The following is an 8,288-nucleotide window of genomic DNA, read 5'->3' on the forward strand; positions in this document are numbered from 1 at the left end:
GAAGGGCAGCGGTGCGAGGGTGGGGGGGAATGGGGAAGGTGGACGAGTTACGGGGGAGTGAGGGAGGAGATGAGGGGTTGAGGGGGAGAAGGGAGGGGGCGAAGGAGCGGAGAGGAGGAGTGACGAGGTAAGTGGAGGTGGGAATGGGGATGAGGATGGTGGGAGGGGGAGAAGGGAGGGGGGGGTGAGGAGACAAGTGGGAGAAGCGGGGCCACATTGACCTGAGGCGCCGTGCATCCGGAACGGGGTACTGATTGTGGATGATTAGCCATGATCACATTGAATGGGAGAGCTGGCTCGAAGGGCCGAATGACCTACTCCGGCACCTATTGTAAAAATATAAAATACTAGACTAAGTGGGACCCATTGGGTCCCAGCATCACACTGGAGGGCTGGTCACCAACGCAATATTCCACCTCTCCACCAATTCCAATACTGCTCGCCAGTGGGGGGGGGCAGAAGGTACGGGTTTCCAGAGGGCTAGTATAGACATTGTGGGCCGTATGGATGCTTGGGCAGGCATTCCAACTGTTGCAACGATTTTAAAAGCCAAGCCGAGGCAAACAATTGGGCTGCAGCCACCCGACAACCAAAACTCATTTTGTGAACACAAACTTGTTAAAAAAAAGTGAGGCAAACAATTGAGCTGCAGACACACGACAACCAAAATTCATTTTGTGAACACAAACTTTTTAAAAAGGGCTGCAGCCACTTTACAGCCGCATCGAGGGGATTCACCGTGGAGTAGACGTGCGTTCAGTGTTATTCGCAACTCAGAGAGCCGTGACCCTCGTGCTTCCTGGGTCTGGCGGAGACTGAGTGAGGCACGACATTTCCTGGTTTTATAGTCCCTCCCCCTGCCACCAGTGGGGGCAGCAGAGAGAATGAGGAATTTTGTAAAACCATTAATATCTCTCTCATTTTTCATCAACGGAAAAAATCCTCCGCACTCATACGGCGGAGGGGGGGGGGGGGGGGGGGGGGGGGGGGGGGGCTCTGAGCGAGGTGGCCAAAAATGACGGCAGTAGGTGGTGGCGTTCTCTCGAAAATCGCAGCACAGTCGGCCAAAAGCGGTCAAGATCAGAGATTTAGTTATCAAAGGTATCAAAGGTATTTTATTGGTCATATTCACATACACCGAGGTGTAATGAAGTGAAATGCTTTTTGCCATTTTGCAGCACACAAAGAAAGAATACAGACATAACACCAATGAGAGTCTTAAACACAAAGAACATCCCCCCACAATGGCTCCCAACATGAGGGAAGGCACAAAGTCCAGTCCCCAACCCCAGTTCACCCATAGTCGGGCCTATTGAGGCCTCCACAGTTGCCTCTACGGAGGCCCGATGTTCCTGGCCGTTCTCGCTGGGTGGTGGTGCTCCGGCGTCGGGAGAGTCCTCACAGCGACATGGAGGCCGCGGCTTCCGAAGCTGACAAGGCCGCGCCGGTTGGAGCTCCTCAACTGGCGATCTCGTCGCGAGATCCCAGGCTCCCGATGTTAAGTTCAGCGCCGCCGCCCGCAGCTGGCCGCTCCACAGTCCCGCAGCTCCGAGATGTTTTACCCGGCGGTCTCAGCTCACCGGAGCTCCAGCGCGGCGACCCAGGCAAGGCATCGCCCGCTCCACGATAGCGCTCCGGCGCTGTGCCGCCGCCGAAGCCGAGGTTCTGGGCGGTCCGCGACAGGAAACGCCGCTCCAGGCCCGCTGGTAGGCCGCGAGGACGGGTCGTAGCTGCAGCCCGGAGAAAAGCTGCCTCTCCGACCAGGTAGGGACCCTGAAAGGCAGTTTCCCCCTCCCCCCCCCCCACACAAAAAAGTCTAGACCTCCAAACAAAACACTTTAACTAACTAAAAATAAAAATAAAACGGTGAAAAGACAGACAACTGCTGGCAGGGCAGCTGTGCACAGGACAGCACCCCCTATAGATTATATAGATAGATAGATATATGGATGCAGGGATTCAAAGTAACATTAGCAAATTTGCAGATGTCACAAAGCTGGGTGGCAGTGTGAACTGTGAGGAGGATGCTATGAGAATGCAGGGTGACTTGGGACAGGTTGGGGGAGTGGGCAGGTGCATGCCAGATGAAGTTTAATGCGGATAAATGTCCGGTTATCCACTTTGGTAGCAAAAACAGGAAGGCCGATTACTATCTAAATGGCGTCAAGTTGGGAAAAGGGGACGTACAACGGGATCTGGAGGTCCTTGTACATCAGTCTATGAAAGTCAGTATGCAGGTACAGCAGGCAGTGAAGAAAGTGAATGGCATGTTGGCCTTTATAACAAGAGGAATTGAATAGAGGAGCAAATAGGTCCTTCTGCCATTGTACAGAGCCCTAGTGAGACTGCACCTGGAGTATTGTGTGCAGTTTTGGTCCCCTAATTTGAGGAAGGACATTCTTGCTATTGAGGGAGTGCAGCGTAGGTTTACAAGGTTAATTCCCGGGATGGTGGGACTGTCATATGCTGAGAGAATGGAGCAGCTGGGCTTGTACACTCTGGAGTTTAGAAGGATGAGAGGTTATCTCATTGAAACATATAAGATTGTTCAGGGTTTAGACACGCTAGAGGCATGAAACATGTTCCCAATGTTGGGGGAGTCCAGAACCAGGGGCCACAGTTTAAGAATAAGGAGTAAGCCATTTAGAACGGAGACAAGGAAACACTTTTTAACGGAGAGTTGTGAGTCTGTGAAATTCTCTGCCTCAGAGGGCGGTGGAGGCCGGTTCTCTGGATGCTTTTAAGAGAGAGCTAGATAGGGTTCTTAAAGATAGCGGAGTGGCGAGAGTGGCGAGTCATAAATATGTCTTCCAGAGAGTGGAAGACATAAATAATCTGGCGGAAATAGCAGGGGACCGGGGGTCAAATGAGATGGAGGAACTGAGTGAAATCGAGGTTAGCTGGGAATTGGTGTTAGGTAAATTGAATGGATTAAAGGCCGATAAATCCCCAGGGCCAGATAAGTTGCATCCCAGAGTACTTAAGGAAGTAGCCCCAGAAATAGTGGATGCATTAGTGAGAATTTTTCAAAACTCTTTAGATTCTGGAGTAGTTCCTGAGGATTGGAGGGTAGCTAATGTAACCCCACTTTTTAAAAGGAGGCAGAGAGAAAACGGGGAATTGCAGACCAGTTAGTCTAACATCGGTAGTGGGGAAAATGCTAGAGTCAGTTATTAAAGATGGTATAGCAGCACATTTGGAAAGTGGTGAATTCATTGGACAAAGTCAGCATGGATTTATGAAAGTTAAATCATGTCTAACGAATCTTATAGAATTTTTCGAGGATGTAACAAGTAGAGTGGATAAGGGAGAATCAGTGGATGTGTTATATCTGGACTTTCAGAAGGCTTTCGACAAGGTCCCACATTGGTATGCAATGAGATTAGTATGCAAACTTAAAGCACACGGTATTGGGGGTTCAGTATTGATGTGGATAGAGAACTGGCTGGCAGACAGGAAGCAAAGAGTAGGAGTAAACGGGTCCTTTTCAGAATGGCAGGCAGTGACTAGTGGGGTACCGCAAGGCTCAGTGCTGGGACCCCAGCTATTTACAATATATATTAATGATCTGGATGAGGGAATTGAATGCAACATCTCCAAGTTTGCGGATGACACGAAGCTGGGGGGCATTGTTAGCTGTGAGGAGGATGCTAGGAGGCTGCAAGGTGACTTGGATAGGTTGGGTGAATGGGCAAATGCATGGCAGATGCAGTATAATGTGGATAAATGTGAGGTTATCCACTTTGGCGGCAAAAATAGGAAAGTAGACTTATCTGAATGGTGGCCGATTAGGAAAAGGGGAGATGCAACGAGACCTGGGTGTCATGGTACACCAGTCATTGAAAGTAGGCATGCAGGTGCAGCAGGCAGTGAAGAAAGCGAATGGTATGTTAGCATTTATAGCAAAAGGATTTGAGTATAAGAGCAGGGAGGTTCTACTGCGGTTGTACAGGGTCTTGGTGAGACCACACCTGGAGTATTGCATACAGTTTTGGTCTCTTAATCTGAGGAAAGACATTCTTGCCATAGAGGGAGTACAGAGAAGGTTCACCAGACTGATTCCTGGGATGGCAGGACTTTCATATGAAGAAAGACTGGATAGACTCGGTTTGTACTCGCTAGAATTTAGAAGATTGAGGGGGGATCTTATAGAAACGTACAAAATTCTTAAGGGGTTGGACAGGCTAGATGCAGGAAGATTATTCCCGATGTTGGGGAAGTCCAGAACAAGGGGTCACAGTTTAAGGATAAGGGGGAAGTCTTTTAGGACCGAGATGAGAAAATCGTTTTTTACACAGAGAGTGGTGAATCTGTGGAATTTTCTACCACAGAAGGTAGTTGAGGCCAGTTCATTGGCTATATTTAAGAGGGAGTTAGATGTGACCCTTGTGGCTGAAGGGTTCAGGGGGTATGGAGAGAAGGCAGGTACAGGATACTGAGTTGGATGATCAGCCATGATCATATTGAATGGCGGTAAAGCAGGCGCCATGACGTCACCGCCAATCCGAGGGGGACTGCCGGCCCTGCCTCCTGCCATTGCGCAGAATCACATGGGGTGGCGTGCATCATGGGAAGAAGGTCACACAGTGATGGAGTTTCTCAGCGGGTCGGGCAGCGTTTGTGGAGAGAAGGAATACGTGACTTCAGTCTGATGGGAGGTACAGAGATAAGGAAGTGTAAGGAGTGAAAACAGGACAAAGAGTTCAAGGAAAATGTATATTAGATCATCAGAAGGTAACAGACAATAGTTGCAGGAGTAGGCCATTCAGCCCTTCGAGCCAGCCACGCCATTCAATATGATCATGACTGATCATCCAGAATCAGTACCCGGGTGGTCAAGGGTGACAATGCACAAATGGGGCTGCATCAAGGGTACATCAACCTGTGACTTGCACACAGACCCAGACAATGCAACACATACTGCAATGCCCATTGCTGGATAATCCATGTACCACTGCAGACCTTGCACTTAACACTCCAATAGCACAACGATGTGTACAGCAGTGGCGAGTGGAGTAGACAAAGTGTTTAAGAAGGAACTGCAGATGCGGGAAAATCGAAGGTACACAAAAATGCTGGAGAAACTCAACAGGTGCAGCAGCATCTATGGAGCGAAGGAGATAGGCAACGTTTCGGGCCGAAACACTTCTTCAGACTGATAGGGGGTGGGGAGAAGCCTCCCCTCACCTTTCTCCCCGCCTCCCCCCCACCCCCTATCAGTCTGAAGAAGGGTTTCGGCCCGAAACGTTGCCTATCTCCTTCGCTGATTGGACTGATCCAGGATGGGGATCTCTGTACTCTTTCCAGTTTGACATCTTTCCTATAACACGGTGCCCAGAACTGAACACAATATTCTAAATGCGGTCTCACCAACATCTTATACAACTGCAACATGACATCCCAACTTCTATACTCAATACTCTGACTGATGAAGGCTAAAGTTCCAAAATACTTTTTGACCACCTGATGTACCTGCGACTCGACCTTCAAGGAACCATCAACCATTCCTCTGCCCACCTGGCTAATTGATCCAGATCCTGCTGCAATCTTTCACAACTGTAAATGAGGCATTACACACGTGTAACTTTAGAATAGTTTTAAATAAGGATTCAGAGTTAAACGGTACATGAGTAGTCACTGACTCCAGTCTGCTACTGTACTGCGCAGAGGGAGAAGCAGGCGTTATTATAAATGATACCTAAGGCGGGATTAGTGGTGCTGAGGTAGCTATATGATTGGTTGCATGCATAAACCATCTACAACAACCATCTTCACTATCTGCAAAACCACTCACTTCCGTATCAACTTGCTAATCTTGCCCTGTTCTACGACGATTCACAGAGTGCTGGAGTAACTCAGCGGGCCAGGCTGAGTATAGAAGTTGGGAGGTCATGTTGCAGTTGCATAAGAGGTTGGTGAGGCCGCATTCAGAGTATTGTATTCAGTTCTGGGCACCATGTTATAGGAAAGATGTCTTCAAGCTGGAAAGGGTACAGTGAAGATTTACGAGGATGTTGCCAGGACTAGAGGGCCAGAGCTATAGGGAGAGGTTGAGTAGGCTGGGACTCTATTTTATGGAGCACAGGAGGATGAGGGATGATCTAATAGAGGTGTATAAAATCATGATTTGATTATATATGATTGAGTTGGTGAATCGAGGAGCAGAGGACATATGTTTGTGAAGGAGAAAAGATTTAATAGGAATCTGAGGGGTATATTTTTCACATAAAGGGTGGTGGGTGTATGGAACAAGCTGCCAGAGGAGGTAGTTGAGGCAGGGATTATCGCAACATTTAAGAAACAGTTAGACAGGTACATGGATAGGACAGGTTTGGAGGGATATGGATCAAACGTGGGCAGGTGGGACTAGTGTAGATGGGACATGCTGGGCCAAAGGGCCTGTTTCCACACTGTATCACTCTATGACTATCTATCTTTCCCTCTCAAACTCATTCTCTTGCCTTCTCCCCATTACCTCTGACACCCGTATCAATCAAGAATCTGTCAATCTCCTCCTGAAAAATGTCAATTGACTTGGCCTCAACAGCTGTCTGTGGCAATGAATTCCACAGTTCACCATCCTCTGACTTAAGAAATTCCTGCTCATCTCCTTCCTAAAGGAATGTCTTTTAATTCTGAGGCTGTGGCCACTGGGCCTAGACTCTCCCACTAGTGGAAACATCCTCTCCACATCCACTCCATCCAGGTTTTTACCAGGACTGCAACAGCTTCACACCATGTCCCAAAGATTCTGTCCTGTAACTGCATCACCCAAGGCAGCAGAGACGTTATAGGAGAGGGCAAGCACTGTCACAAAGTAGCTCACGATGGTTTGGGTAACATTCAGAAATGTCTATGCATGTCACATCATGAATATTACTGAAGAAGTCATGACCCGAAATATAATCTATCATGTGCTTGCCCCTCTTCTCTCTCTCTCCTCTTCTCTCCCCCCCTCTCTCTCCTCCGTCTCCACCCGCAGGAGCGTCCCACAGTCACTGACCGCGGTCGGAGGGGGGGGGGGGGCGAAATCACCCTGGTGTGGGGATTGGGGTCCGATGGCGGTGCATCTCGGTCAGTGACTGTGGGACGCTCCTGTGGGTGGAGTCAGAGGAGAGAGAGAGAGAGAGAAGGGAGAGGGGGGGGGGGAGGGGAGAGAGAGAAAGAAGGGGGGGGGGAAGAGGACGGGAAGAGAGAGATGAGTGGAGAGAGAGAAGAGGGGCGAGAGAAGGGGAAGACGGGAGTGGGGTTCATTTTCCCACACAAGCCATAGGTGACTGGGCTATCTGAACCCAACACCAAGTTGAAAGCGGCCGAAGGTGTGCATCCCTCGGGACAGCCCCCACTCTCCCACGTCCACCCTCCACGGGCTGCGGGTCGGGTGGAGCGGAGGTTTGGGACAATGTTCATCCCTTCACAGTGATGTGATGGACGCGGGAGTCTGGACCAATCGCTGACAAGTCCTGCCCCCCCGCAACATCAAGTCCGTTATTGGCTGTTTCTGTTGAGCGGCTGTTGGTCCTTTGGCCTGTGGGCAACGCCGCCTTTCGGGTAGGTGGCGTTTCGACTGAGCAGCCATTCGGTAAGTTTGCTTTTAGGCAACGCAGCTTTTCGGTTAGTAGGCGTTTCGTCTTCGGGCCCTCTCAATTTATTGGCATTTCGGCCTCGTTTCCATTCCGTTCTTTGCTTCGGCTTCTTGTCAGTCAGCGCCACGTCCGGGTACCATAATCTATACCTTTTCTCCAGTGATGCTGCCTGACCAACTGAGTTACTCCAGCACTCTGTGAAACGTCACCTACCCATGTACTCCACAGATGCTGCCTGACCCACTAAGTTATCCAGCACTTTGTGTCTGTTTTCCCTTCACCCATCTGCCCAAGCCCACCCTCCCCTCTCCTTTCCACCCATAAACCTCGCTCTGCCTTAACATTTCACTCCTCTTTCAAATCTGCTCTACTTATCTACATGCATTTTTCTTCTTAACTTTTTAGTCATAGAATGATGCAGTGTGGAAACAGGCCCTTCAGCCCAACTTGCCCACACCGACCAACATGTCTCATCTACACTGAAGAAGGGTTTCGGCCCGAAACGTTGCCTATTTCCTTCGCTCCATAGATGCTGCTGCACCCGCTGAGTTTCTCCAGCATTTTTGTCTACCTGTCCCATCTACACTAGTCCCACTCACACGCGTTTGGCCCATATCCATCTAAACCTGTCCTTTCCGTGTACGTGTCCAAATGTCTCTTGAACATTAGGATAGTCCCAGCCTCAACTACCTCCGGCTTCGC

Source organism: Amblyraja radiata, chromosome 15 (genome assembly GCF_010909765.2).
Source record: "Amblyraja radiata isolate CabotCenter1 chromosome 15, sAmbRad1.1.pri, whole genome shotgun sequence".
In the NCBI taxonomy this organism is placed as follows: Eukaryota; Metazoa; Chordata; class Chondrichthyes; order Rajiformes; family Rajidae; genus Amblyraja; species Amblyraja radiata.